Source organism: Panthera onca, chromosome F2 (assembly GCF_046562875.1).
Source record: "Panthera onca isolate mPanOnc1 chromosome F2, mPanOnc1 haplotype 2, whole genome shotgun sequence".
Classification (NCBI taxonomy): domain Eukaryota; kingdom Metazoa; phylum Chordata; class Mammalia; order Carnivora; family Felidae; genus Panthera; species Panthera onca.
In genome coordinates this window covers 36,956,271-36,970,982 of record NC_138356.1, presented here as the reverse complement: position 1 = coordinate 36,970,982, position 14,712 = coordinate 36,956,271, and positions in this window count along the sequence as shown.

Sequence of the window (14,712 nt, the reverse complement as noted above, 5' to 3'; positions counted from 1 at the left end):
ACCATAGTGTTGAGTTTGAAACCACTTTACATATTCTGGGTACTAGTCTTTTGTCAAACATATGGTTTCTCTTTTCATTCTTTTCAGGGCACAAAAGTTCCTAATTTTGGTAAAATTTAATCATGGTTTTCTTTTATACATTGTGCATTTTTGTTAAAAGATTTATTTTATTTTTAGAGAGAGAGTGCAAGGAGGGGAGAGGGGCAAAGGGAGATGGAGAGGGAGAGAGGATCTTAAGCAGGCTCCACGTTCAGCATGGAGACTGATGTGGGTCTCAATCCCATGACCTGGGATCATGACCTGAGCCAAAACCAAGAGTCAACTCAACTGACAGAACCATCCAGGTGCCTCTATATATTGTGCATTTTTTGCCTAATCCGAGGTCACAAAGATTTTCTCCAATGTTTTCTTCAAGAAGTTTTATAGTTCTTTAGGTATGATTTATTTTTTGCCAATTTTTGTAAAAGGAGTGAGGTATGGGTCAAGTTTTATTGTTTTTGTGATGAATGAAAGTCCGATTGTGCCAACACTACTTGTTAAAAAGGCTATCTATGCTCTTTCTACCTAATTGTATTTGTATCTTTGTCACAATTGTTATTTGTATATGTCTGTGGGTCTAATTCCAGACTATATTTTGGACCTTTGATCTGATTGCCTATCATGACACCAATACCACTCTGTCTTAATTACTGTGACCTTGTAATACATCATGAAATCAAGTAACCGTTAGTCTATCCTCAAAGAAGGAGCTTCACCTCTTGAAAGGGAGGAGAACCAAAGAATTTGACAATGTATTTTAAACTACCACAGGGATCTTTTGTTTCCAATAGAGATATTTTAGTGCTGCAAATGTCCCGCAAGCACTACTTTAGCTTCACAAATTTTGATATTTTATTTTTATTTACATTCATTTAAAAATATTTTTTAATTCCTTTGAGTCTTCCTCTTTGTTCCATGAATTACTTACATTATGTTGTTTAATTGCCAAATATTTGAGAATTTCCTAGTTGCTTTTCTATTGTTGATTTTCAGTTTAATTCTATATGGCCTGAGAATACTTTGTATGATTTCTATCCTTTTAAATATATAAAGGTTTGTTTTGTGTCTAAGAATATGGTCTGTGTTTGCGAATGTTCCACATGTACTTGAAAGGAATATCTATTTTGCTATTGTTGGATAGTGATCTATAAATATCTATTAGATCAAGCTGGTTGATAGGATTTTCCATCCAATTGTTCTATCTGTGATAGAGAAGTATTGAAGTCTTTAGGTATAAGTGTCTTTTTAACTATTCAGTTTTATTAAATTTTTGCTTCTTGAGTTTGGAAGCTTTGTTGTTAGGTGCATATATATTTAGAAGTTTTATTTCTTCTTAATGAATTGACCCTTTATAGTCATGTATTGGCCCCTTTTCTCAGTATTTTCCCTTGTTCTGAAGTCTACTTTTTTTTCTGACATCAGTACAGCTATTCTAGCTTTCTTTTGATTTGTATTTAATCATTAAATTTGTTGCCATCCTTTCACTTTTTACCTATATGTCATTATGTTTAAATTGGTTTTCTTGGAGACAGAATATTCTTGGATCTTGATTTCTTCTTACTTAATTTGACAGTCACTGAATTTTAATTGTTCTGACCATTTTCATTAAATGTAATTATAAGGTGGTTGGATTAATATCTACCAATTTTATATATTTTCAGTTTCTCCCATCTCTTTTGTTTGTTTGTCCTGTTCCCTGTTATTGCCTTTTCTTTTCTTTTTTTCTTTTTTCTTTTTGGTTATTCAAATATAACCATTTCTTTTCTACTGACATTTTAAAACATCGATTGGCATTTTATCTAATTATCTTTGCATTGTTTCTTTTATATTTTCTTTAAGGATTTACAATATACACATGTACATACACTTTGCAAGAATTAATTTTATGTGTCAACTTGAGTAGGCTAAGGAATGCTCAGATAGATAGCTTGTGAAACATTATTTCTGGATGAGTCTGTCAGGGTGTCTCTAGAAGAGATTAGCATTTGAATTGGTAGACTGATGTGGATGGGAATCATCCAACCTGCTGAGGGCTTGAACAGAACAAAAAGGTGGAGGAAAGACAAAGTTGCCCTCTCTGCTTAAGCTGCAACATCCATCTTTTTTGTCCTCAGTCCTCAGATATCACTGCTTTTGGTTCTGGGGCCTTTAGACTCAGACTGTGCTTTATTCCCACAGCCCTCTAATACTGGGGACTTGGACTCTTGCTCAGGCCTTTAGACTTGGACTGAATTACACCAGTGACTTTTCTCTAGCTTGCAGTCAGCAGATTTCTGTAGTTAATTTCTCTCTGTCTTTCTCTCTCCATATATATATAAAGAATATATTTGTATATATTGCATGTGTATATATACATGTATATATACATATATATGTATATATAAAATACAGAAAATACTGAATAAATATTAACTAAACAGTTGTGTGTATGTTTTTCCATTTTTAATTTTTAACTTTAAAAAAATGTTAATTTATTTATTTTGAGAGGAAGGGGAGGGACAGAGAGAGAGAGGGAAAGAAAGAATCCCAAGCAGGCTCCAAACTCCCAGCACAGAGTGTGATCCAGGGCTCGATTTCTCGAACGCAAGATCTTGACCTGAGCCCAAATCAAGAGTTGGATGCTTAACTGACTGAGCCACACAGGCACCCCTGTGTTATTCTATTTAAAGTCCTAGGATTTGTTTTTTTTTTTTCTTTTAAGTATCTGTAATCAATGCTTATTTGAACTTAACACAGTTTAATATTTGCAAACTAACTTAAATTTTGATATTTATATACTTTTGGTGCAGGCTCTTAAAGAGAACATGAAAAAGTTTTTTGCCCTCACTCTCTCTAGATCATGAGAAATTGATATCCTCACTAGTTTTTGATAGCCAGTTCCAAAAAATCATGGTCACAAGCTCTGCTACTATTGTCCAATAGGCTGTGTGGTATATAAAATAGTGGCTCCTGAAAGATGTCCACATCCCAATCCTCAGAATCAGTGAATGTGTTTTCTAAAGTGGCAAATGGAAATGTACAGATGTGATTAAGTTAAGGGTCTTGAGATGGGAATATTCTGGATTCCCTGGGTGGGCCGAATGTAGTCAAGAGTTATCTTAAGGAGACAGGAGGGTCAGAGTGAGAAAATATCACTGTAAATTTTACATAACATATATACACACATATTATGCATATATATAAACATATATATATATATATATATATATATATACACACACACACACACATGTATACATACATGAAAACATACATATATATATTTTTTTGTTACTTATTTTCTGGAATTTCAAATTTGCCAATCTCAGGCATGCTAATGAGGTATCTTCAGGGATGTAACTTCCAACAATTGGGAGGAATTGCCTTACTTTTGTATCAGTGTTTCTTTCTTCCCCATTTGCTTATTCATTTATTTTGTTTATTCACTCATTCACTTTAAAATAAAAATCGTTGAGGACGATTTCTGGACACAGCAAATCCCTGACTCCAAAGTAGATTCCAACTTAGTGGAAGAGATCAGGTATTGACTAATAACTTAACGACAAGGCAGAATTGAATCAGTACCACAGAAGAGTATATGCGTTGGGCCTAGGGGGTGCAAGAAGGCTAATTAAATGTGCTGGGAAGGATAGAAGGAGAACATACTTGAGTTGGATCCTCTAAATGTAAAGCATGTCAACAAGTGAGAATGAAGAGAGCAGAGCTATCTAAATTTTGTTACTCATGAACCAGCAGTTCATCCTAGTTCTTCTCTAGCATTTGACTGTATTTCTTCTATAGTTCTCAAGAATTTAATGTTTTCAAAATCGAAATCAAAATCAAATATGATCATAAATATGGTCATAAAGCACATTTTGTTTTTTCATGTCCTATTATGGCTTAGTGAGACACTTGGGATACAGTGGGAAAAAAATTAGGCAATAACTCTATGCTTCAATACACAGATGGCATACAGACAGTGCTTAGCACTGGTCACTCTCTTAATCTGTGTGGCCTGCCATAATAAGACTATGGCCTGCCATAATAAGTCACAGACTAGGTGACTTAAACAACAATTTATTTTCAAGTAGCCCTAAAGGCTGGAAAACCCAAGATTGAGGTTTTGGCAAGGCTCCCTTTCTCTCTCTCTCTCTCTTTCTTTCTTTTTCTTTCTTTCTTTCTTTCTTTCTTTCTTTCTTTCTTTCTTATTTTTTTTAATGTTTATTTTTGAAAGAGAGACAGAGAGGCAGAGTGCAAGTGGGGGAGGGGCAGAGAGAAAGAGACACAGAATCTGAAGCAGGCTCCAGGCTCTGAGCTGTCAGCACAGAGCCTGATTTGGCTCCTGAATTCCAGAATGGTGAGATCATGTGTTGAGCCAAAGTCAGATGCTCAATGGACAGAGCCACCCAGATGCCCCAAACAAGGCTCCTTTTCTGTTGAAGGCTCTTTTCCTGACTTGAAGATGGCCATTTTGACCTCACATAATCAGTCCTCTGAATGTGTGTGTGGAGAGAGAGAGAGAGAGAGAGAGAGAGAGAGAGAGAGAGACTTTTCTTATAAATTCATCAGACCTGTCAGATTAGAGCCCTGCCCTTATGACCTCATTTAACATTAATCATCTTCTAAAGATCCAAATTTTGGGGATTAGAGGTTTATTATAGGAATTTTAGGGGTAAATAATTCAGTTCATAGAAGTCACCTAAAAGACCAAAAGAATTAGAATATTTTTTTTTTTTTAATGTAGTGAATGCCTGCTAAGCGCCAAACACCATTTGTGGTGTTTGAGATAATTGTGGGACATTCTTAATTACATGGGTTAATATTTTATCGGACAAAGGCCAAAGATTAAAAGATGGCCACTAAATAAAAGTGTGTTTGTGGCTTACAACAGATTCTATGAAATACACAAGTAGGGTGATAAGGTAGACTAACTGGGAAGGGAAAAGAATACTCCTTTAGAAAGTTAATGCTGTTGGCCTCTCCAAAGAGGTAATATTTTAACAAAGATGAAAAGATTGAAATAGAGCCAGCCATGTGAAGATAAGAGAAAATAATTTTCTAGGCAGAAGAAACAGCAAGTGCATAAAACTTGACGAGGGAAAGTGTTTCATGTTCGAGGAAATGAAGGGAAGCCAGGTTGGCTGAAGTTATGATGAACATTTGGCAGATAGGTTTAAGACGAGCTTGTGCAAATAGGCCAGGGTCAAGTTCTTTAAGGACTGAGGAGCAATGGTGGGGAATTAGAAATTTATTCAGGATATAATGAGAATCATAGCAGGGTTTTAAACAGAGGATTAACATAATCTCGCACCTGTTTAAAAAAAGATTATTCCAGCTTGCTGTGTGGAGAATAGATTGTAGGCAGGAAATAGAGATGCCAATAACCCACATAATGCTTTCTTGTAAATTAGAAAAAAGTATCTATTAAGACACTTCACTTCTACCTGTCAGAAAATGTGTATTATCATATTATTAAGATTTTGTCAGAATATGACAATTCTTCCATCCTAAGAAAAGTGTTGTAATAAATAAACAAATATACCATGTCTGTTATAAGAATGGTGCCCCTTCAGGTGCATGAACAATACTTGGAAATGCCAATGGGAGCAAGGAGCCCAACTCAAAGTCTTGCATTGATCCAGGGAAGGGAGGGGGTTGAAACTCTAGGTCTTAGCACTGAAAGGCAGCGGAGAAAAGTAGCAAGATTTAAAATATATTTGTAGATAATGTTGCAAGGCTAATGATGAATAGTAGGAGATAAAAAACAAGGAAGCAAAGATTATGCAGATATGAGACACTGATATATAAAATAAAAGGTATTTTATTTTTGTTGTTGCTTCTGGTGTTGGTGGTAGGAGAGGAGGAAATCCAGCCTTTTTTTGGGTTCCGTGATTATTGGAGGTTTCGTGTCTGCAAGAGAGCAAGGTAATCAATGTTACTGGATATTGATAGAGATCGTGTCACAGTCATGAAGGACCTTACATGCCAGCTGATAGGAGGTGAAGTATATAAAAGATCATTCATTACAAGCTGCAGGATTTTTGCAAAAAAGGGAAATGGAGTATAATCTTTGTATTCATATATTTAACATTCTGACTTTTGATTACCTTAAGCAGGTAAAGTCATGTAAGTTTGGTTGAAGAACAAATTGGAGAAGCAGCTGTTCTGGGGCTGGAGGGCAGATGCTGTCAGGTTGCCTGGGACTCTGTTTCACTGCCATCTGGAAATCTCAGCTCTTCCTCTTGACCTCATGAAAACCTCATAGGAACTGTGTTATTCTGGTGTTATTATTTTCTTTTTCAGATATAGAAATTAATGATACAGTAGGCTATGATGTTAGCCATGAAAGCAGGTCCTCTAGAAGATTTTTGCACACATTCTTTGCTAATGCTAAGGATTTGCTACCTAAAGTAATTTGGTGCCACCTGAGAAATTGGTGGTGGAACCTGTACTTCTAAATATTTTGACAAGCAGTTGGCAGTGAAAAGGTGTTGCGTGGAAAATTCGTGACATCACATATATACTTATTTGAGTACATTCTAGTAAATAATACACTAGTCCACTGGCATTCCATCCGGGTTGAACTTGATAAACAAAAATCACTGATGAAAACTCCAGATCCTTGCAAAGATGCTTCTGGATATACTGAGGTCTGTTTTTGCTCAGTGTACAAGGGAAGTTAACACACAATTGGGAAATGTTTTCTGTGGAGAGGAAGAGTTCAGATGATCAAAAATTCCAGATTATGGAATGCCCATGTTCAGAGGTTGTCAAAACAAATTTTATAGTTACCAGGAGGGAGGTCACTTTCCTCCCGAATTTCTGAGAAGAAATTGCTGCAAGTTTGTAACAAGTTATTATACTGTTGTTTGCAAATTAAAGGAAAAGGAAAGGCTTATTTGGGGGCATAATAATTTATTCAACTAAATATAAGATAACATTTTCCTCAGCATTAAATCAGCCATAAAATTCTCTGGAAGTATGTTGAAAGCCTTAGTGAAAGTAAGAAGAAATAGACATTAAAAAAATGTTCTCTTTTTTCTCTTGCCATAGACAATGAAGACAATTCTGAAAAATATCAGCAAAATATTAGTTTTTATATGTGTTCATATCAAAATAAGAATTTTAATTTGGACTATATGCATATATACTATGTTTAAGGCTATGTTCCACATCAATAAAAGAAAAATTCTGCCCTCGTGAGTGTTAAGTCACCTCTCCAAGTCCAAGACCACAAGAAAATGTGTATATTAAATTTGAGCAGGCTAATGGTTATGATTTTATTAGTAACTCAACTCTTGGTCTCACTTTCAAAGAAAAAGAGAAAGAGAAAAGGAAGCTTTAACATTTAATATTTACTTGATTCTTTCTCAATAAGTAACTCAAGTTTTTTCTAGAGTTTCTAAAATTCTGTCCCAAGTACTACCTAAGGCCCGGGGCCCAACTGTGAGGTCTTGCCACCAATTGTGCCAGAGTCTGGAAAGTTGGCTTTAGTATTATAGACAAACAAAATCTCAACCCCAATACTGAATGGTAACATTTTGGTTGAAACTGTGTTTAGTAAACTCGGGTCTAAGAGACAGTATAAAAGAAAATCAACATCAGGTGGTTTAATCATTTCTTCTTATCTGTATTTTTTCTTTGCTTTGTCTTTCTGGGAAAGAGAATCATGTAAAGATGAAAACATTTAATGAGGTGAAAATTTTATGTATGTATGTATGTATTTATTGAGAGGGAAAGAGAGAGCAACTGAGTGAAAGGGAGAGAGAGAGAGAGAGAGAGAGAGAGAGAGAGAATCCCACAAGGGGCAGAGAGAGACAGAGACAGAGAAGCGGGGCTGCCCTGAAGCAGGGCTCATGTTTTTATCCAAAGCAGGGTCAAGCTCTCCCGACGTGGGACTTGAACTCACCAACCGTGAGATTATGACCCGAGCCAAAGTCAGATGCTTAACGACTGAGCCACTTACTTGCCTGAGGTAAGAATTTTAAGGATAGCTGTAATACAGTTTGAATCTGAACATTCCTTGGATATATTATATGGCCATACGTAAATAATACACAGGTTGACGTGCATCTGTGGCATTTCTAATTGTTTCATCCGTCTGGGTGGATATGACGTTTCTTCCCTCACCTGTTTCCTTCAAAGTCAGAGGAACATTAGAGGAGCCCGCTGTTTTTCTGACCCAATTCTACATTAAGAATTCCATATAAAGAAGCATTTGGGTGGCTCAGTCATTAAAGCATCCGACTTCGGCTCAGGTCATGATCTCAGGGTTCATGAGTTCGAGCCCTGCATCGGGCTTTCTGCTGTCAGCACAGAGCCTACTTTGGAACCTCTGTTCTCTTCTGTTTCTGCCCCTTCCTGGCTTGAGCATGCACTGTCTCTCAAAAATTAATAAACATAAAAAAATTTAAAAAAGAATTCTGAATAAAGAATAAAATGAGAGGTTATACATTGGCTATGTGGATTTAACTCCAGGAAGAATGATTTGGGCCTTGTAGATGTATAGTGTATGCATTTGGAAAGTCATTTAATTTCTTTAAGCCTCAATTATGCCTAATAATAAATATAATAATTATAAATAATTATAAAATATTTATAATTATATAATTATATTTATAATTATAAAATAAATATAAAAAAATAATTATAAAATTAGCCTATTTTTCTCTTTCAGCTTTGTTCATTGTGTCAGTTCTTGCTTTACTCCACCTGAGACCCCATAAATGTGCAAGAATGTGTATGTGTGTGTGTGTGTGTGTGTGTGTGCAGAGTATAGAGTAAGAATGATTACTCGGTAATCAAATGGAAATACATAAATGAATATATACATCCATATATATGTGTACTATATGCATAGCGTGTGTGTGCATGTGCGTGTGTGTGTTTACACTATGTAATCAGGTAATCTACATTGACTTATAGGATGTAGTCACTGATGGGTCATATCAACTGGCTGTGACATTTCTAAATTAGAAAGTGTTTGCTGTGCCAATCGTAAGAGAAACTGAGCTGTGCACGCACACTGATCACCAGGAATATTGGAGCAAAGATACGGTGCATGAACTAGAATGATATTTCTATGCCATGTGACCAAACTCTGAATTCTATAAAAGAATATGAAACTGCACCTCTACCCAGAGAAAAGACTGCAATGAGATTCCAAACAAGAAAAATGTATCCCGGCCAAGGGAGGAAAAATGGCCCATAGCACACTAGCTGCTGTTAAATAAATGTCATGCCTCTATTTTTCACAGATGAATGAATCACAAATTGACTTAAATAAAATTATGCATAAGGCTTTGTTTTTAAGATTGTAAATAGTTTGCTCAGTTGATGAGATAATTACACATAGTGTCTATATTAGAACAAATACGTGAATCTTGCAAACAGAATTTTTTAAAATTAGAGCAGAAAAGGAAATTTACCTTTCTTCTCTTATGTATGTTTCAGGGATAAAAGTAACACAGAGAAAAAAGAATTTTGCTTCATAATATGCTGTATTCTTTCAGATAGGCAATAAGACCTAGAGCTGAGCGCATGTGGAAGTAATGGCAGTATTATTAGGCTATCTCCCAGGACACTATTTTTTCTACTTCTTTTAATTAAACCATCTTATCAGTTCCTTTATGCTTTTCCAAAGAATAAGAAATAAAAAAGCAGAAACCCTAGCAGTTTATCAGAGTGCTAGTGGATATGTATTTTTCCTCCAGTTACCACAGATTGCTTTTATATCTGTAATAGCATTTCCGTAGCTTAAAATATAATTTAATGACACTTCCTTATGATAGATGGGAAAAAAAAATGTTTGCTTAAGTTTTCATCCCTTTCTGCTTCCTACTTGATATTTTCAAAATTCCAATAATTTGCATCAACCTGGTTGTTAAGATTTAACTTTGAAAGTCCTTGAAATTTCTATAGGTTTCCATAATACGATCTGTGTCATAATTAAAGAAAATAGTTTATTTTTCATGTTTTTTCAAAATTATGTAATATACAAACACAATAACTTAAAGAAAATTATAACATTGGAGATAAAACTGACCAGCTTCTACCTACCCACTTCTTTTTTCTTTTGATACAATCGTATCTTAACTGGTATATATTATTTTATTAAAAATAAACTTGTAAATGAACATATATGTTGGCATAGAGAATTTATAATATTGTTTTTTGTGATTTACACATTTATATCAATTGAATTCTGTTTTTGCTCTATTGAACAACTCTTATTTTTATGCAAAAATTGCTTTTAGATTTATCTATCTATCTATATCATCTTTTATTTACCCAATCTTCTTCTGATATATGCTTAGAGTGTTCCCAATATTTTACTATTACAAACATTGTAGCAATGAATATCTATGTACATTTTCATTATTTTATGTACTGGTGATTTCTCTAGAATAGATACTAGCAAGAGAAGATGTTAGGTCACTTTTTTTTAACAGTAGTCACATTTTGAACTTTTTTATGTGTTGCCTAATTGCTTTACAAATTGGTTGATCAATTTCCATTCTTAGGGAGAGTATCTGTCAGTAGTTAGACTATAATTATAGTGACTTTTTTCCAGCCCGATGGACAAAAATATTATCTCCTTTTTTTTTAATTTATCTGGTTATCAGTGGTATTGAGTGTCTTTTCATTTACTTATTAGAATTTGATTAGATTTTCTAAAGTTGTAGGTTCATGTACTGTCTGTACTTTTTTGTTGGGTGATTTTTTTTTTCTTATTTATATGTAGGGTTAGAGCAATTATTTACAAGTCATTTGTGAGGCAAGTATTTTGTCCCAGGCTGGTTTGTTTTAAAACATGAAATTGACTTATTCTTAAAAAAAAAGTTTTTAGTTACATTTGCATGTCTTTCTCTTTGCTATTGTGCTTTTCAGTTCTTTTAAAAGAAAGCCTTCTGTCTCATTGCTGGCAGTTTGCTTAAGAGCTCAGTTTCTGAGGCAAGAAATTTGAATGCTTAATTCAAATCCTAATGCAGTCCCTTATTATCAGTAAATTTACTAACCTCTCTGTACCATAATTATCCTTTTCCGTAAATTGAATAATAAAAAATGATAAATGAATTTCCCTCCCTACTAGGGTTATTGATAGAATTAATGTCCGTATGGCACTTAAGAGTGTCTAAGATATAGCGAACACTATAGAAGTATATTATTTTATAATCATTTAAATGTTTCATCTCCCATATTTTAGGTCATTAATTCATCTGTAATATATTTTTGGGTATGTTGTATTATAGTCATATAAGTTTATTTTTCCCGTAGGGATGATCAATTTTCCTAACAGCATATTTAACTAGCTTATTCTTTAACCACTGCTTAGTGCGTCCTATTCTGTTATTCCTTACCACCTATGCATAGATCAATTTTGAGTTCTCTATTCTGTTCCAGCAATCTATTTGTCTAGTACTATGGCAAGATCACACTGCTTACATTTTTAAAACTTTACAAAATATTTTGATATTGGGCGGGGCACTGACTCTTTGCAATACTGTCTTTTCATGAGTGAATATGGTAAATTTCTATAAAACTTAAAAAAAATTAGGCATGAAACTTCAACTATGAATTATGGATGTTATGGGATAGAAGTGCTGAGAAAAAACTTGTCAGACACCTAGTCCAACTCCCTCTTTTGACAGATGAAGAAACTCATACTGACAGAAGTATAAAGCTTATTTTTCAGGATCATTAAGGTAGTTAACGATTTAGGACATAAACCTAGATGATCTGATTTACTTAATTTTTTTTTGTTTTAGTCATGTATTTGGCTTAACTCTCTTGCTTTTTATTTAATATTCCATTACCCAGTACTGAGTGAGAGGGTCTGTGCATAGCAGATGAATAAAATCTATCTTTACCACTGAGGAGCTTAGAGTGGAACAGGAAGAGATGGCGGAAGCTGACAGACACTTTCACTGCTACCTGATAACTAGTAACAGAGACTACGAACAGGAATCTAGCCAGGAGCAAGCAATCATTTGCGGAGTCATGGGAAAGGAGGTATTAGTTAATGTGCATATTAAACAATGGATAAGCTTTCTTCAAGGAGAAGGTTGGAGGGAAGGAATCTGAGCACACCAGGAATAACATCATGGCTGCATCGATAAACATGCTGTGCCCAGAGTTAGAGGAAATTTGTCCAAAGAATTAGGTGACATGTTGAAGACAGAGATCAGCTTGGGCTAGATGAAAATGCATAGAATGCCTTTTAAAAAGAGTTTGATTTTTTTTCTGTAGTCATTGAAAAGATATTAGATATAAAGACAGTGATGTAGATTTGCAGTTTAGGAAAATAGATGTGGATTGGAAAGAAGAGACCATTGGTGGAGGGGTAAGTAAGAAGGAATTAGATCATGGAGCGCCTGGGTGGTTCAGTGGGTTAAGCGTCTGACTTTGGCTCAGGTCATGATCTAGCCATTCCTGAGTTCAAGCCCCACATTGTGCTCTGTGCTGACAGTTCAGAACCTGGAGCCTGTTTCAGATTCTGTCTGTCTGTCTCTCTCTGCCCCTCTCTGACTCACACTCTGCCTCTCTCTCTCTCTCTCAAAAACTTTTATTTTTAAACATTAAAAAAAATTTTAAAGAATTAGATCCTTAACTAAGGCATTTGTAATAGAAACGAGGGAGATTGTGTTTTGATAATACCACTTATAGACCTTGAGAGTGAATAGAGTGTCTGTGTAGGGAAGTGGTATTTGGCTTTGAGTGAACTGTTATTTAATAAATTAGTAGTTATAGGAAGAATAAATTAGGGGGAAGAAGGGAAAAGAATAATGAGATTCATTGAACACAGATGAAATGTGGAGTACCGTTGAGCCTTTTCAGGGTTGCAGTTCAAGTGGGCAACTGGCAAATTGGATCTGGAGTATTCACCTGGGGCACAGGTAGCAAAGAGCTGGATTTGAAATCACGGATGACTGGCATTGCCTCAAAGAAAGTGTTTAGATCGGTATGAAAAGTGGCCTGAAAATGGAATCCCAGGAAAATCCTGAGCCCATAAGGGCCAGACAGAGGAGTAGAAAATTATTAATAAAGGCCGATCAGAGGAGTAGATGGAGTAACAGGGAAGAGTGCCATTGCATGAGCCAGGTAAGCAACAACCATTGTATTTTCAGCTCCCCTTTTTAAAAGGGCTCACATTTTATGCAGTGAATGTATCTACAATGACAAATTCATTGACTCAGACAACCTGCACAGCAAGTTCCCTTTAGAGTCCCGTGTTTTGAATTTTGGGACATTTTAATTCTAGGCTTGTTCATAAGATGGCCATAATTTATCTTCTCAATTCCTTTCTCTTGTAGCAGTAGAATGTTTCATTTCCTTTAATAATCATGCTTCAGACTTTCAGTCTTAGCCCACGTTACCGAGTAGCACATATTTTTTCCTATTCAATTTTCATATTTGATGTAGTCACATAAGGGTACTATAAATAATAAATATGTATATATCTATATAATATGTCTACATCCCGTGGATGACATTCCTATTGTCATTATGTTACCAGTAATTTATGCCTTCCTACAGATGGAGGAGTTCCGGTGTGGCACAGCTGAGCAACTTTCTATTGGTAGCAGGGGGTGGATGGTAGAACCTTGTGGGTTTTTAATCCAACAGACCGTGCTGTCTCTATTGCTCTTTTCTTGGTCATTGGGTATGTAGCACCATCACTCCAAGTACCTCCGTCTTTAAATATGCAATTAGAAGCACACTAATAGACACAAAAACCTTCATTACCCAAAAGTGCTTAAATCATTTCCCTAATAGCTTCTCTGCAGTACAGCGAGAAGCCAGCGCTGGGCAAGGGCTAAACATCTTAAAGTTTCTGAAAATACCCATTAAAAAATTTCGGACAATTTTATTTCTCTCTAATGAATACGTGTTTCAGCACATTCAAAATCACATTACCCTATTTCTTCAGGCAAACCTTACAGGCAAAGCCCCCACAGGCAGACCAGCTGAGAAACAAGGCTCAGAACCTTGGGAGATAAACAGCCCTTTCCCGTTGCCTGCTGGGTTGTTACTTGAGAAATTCACTAAAGGAGACACTTCAGGGCTACCAGGTTGGATGGCTTTTTAGACAATTGTAATTCTCCGTTATTTTGTTCAAGAACAGCCTGTTGTTATTTCCTCTCTGGTGGCAGGAGCTGATTAAGCCAGCCTACACCGGTACCAATTGCTGACCTGCTAAATCTCCTCCAGAACATTTCTTTGCTTTGCCATTTGTTTTGATATTCATGAAATTGTTGGAATTGTGGTTATAATAGTCCCGCTTGGGCTAGTTACCTCTACTTAGTCATTTCAAAATGGTCTCCTTTTCCCATCTTGTAAAACTCCTGAAATTAAAACACCCTGGGTGCTTCATATGAGAGTGGCAGACCAGCTCTGGTTAAATCTAGGTGTGGTGTAGAGAATGGCAGCGAGAGGGGCTTCTGCTCAGCTCTGCCAGGCCATCTGTAGTGGACATCTGCTCTATTTGCCTGCCCAGAATCCATTCTCCCTTTTCTCTGGTATCAGCATCTAGGTGATTTTTCTTTCTGGTGAAAACACCCCTGCCCCTGTCTTGATGTAGGTGATTTGTGTGAGGTTAAATTTTCAGCTTCAGGGCAGTCATGTGACCAGGCACCAGGCAGAAAATGAGGGGACCAGTTCAAGGATGGCAGGCTTACTGGTAAATCTAAATGT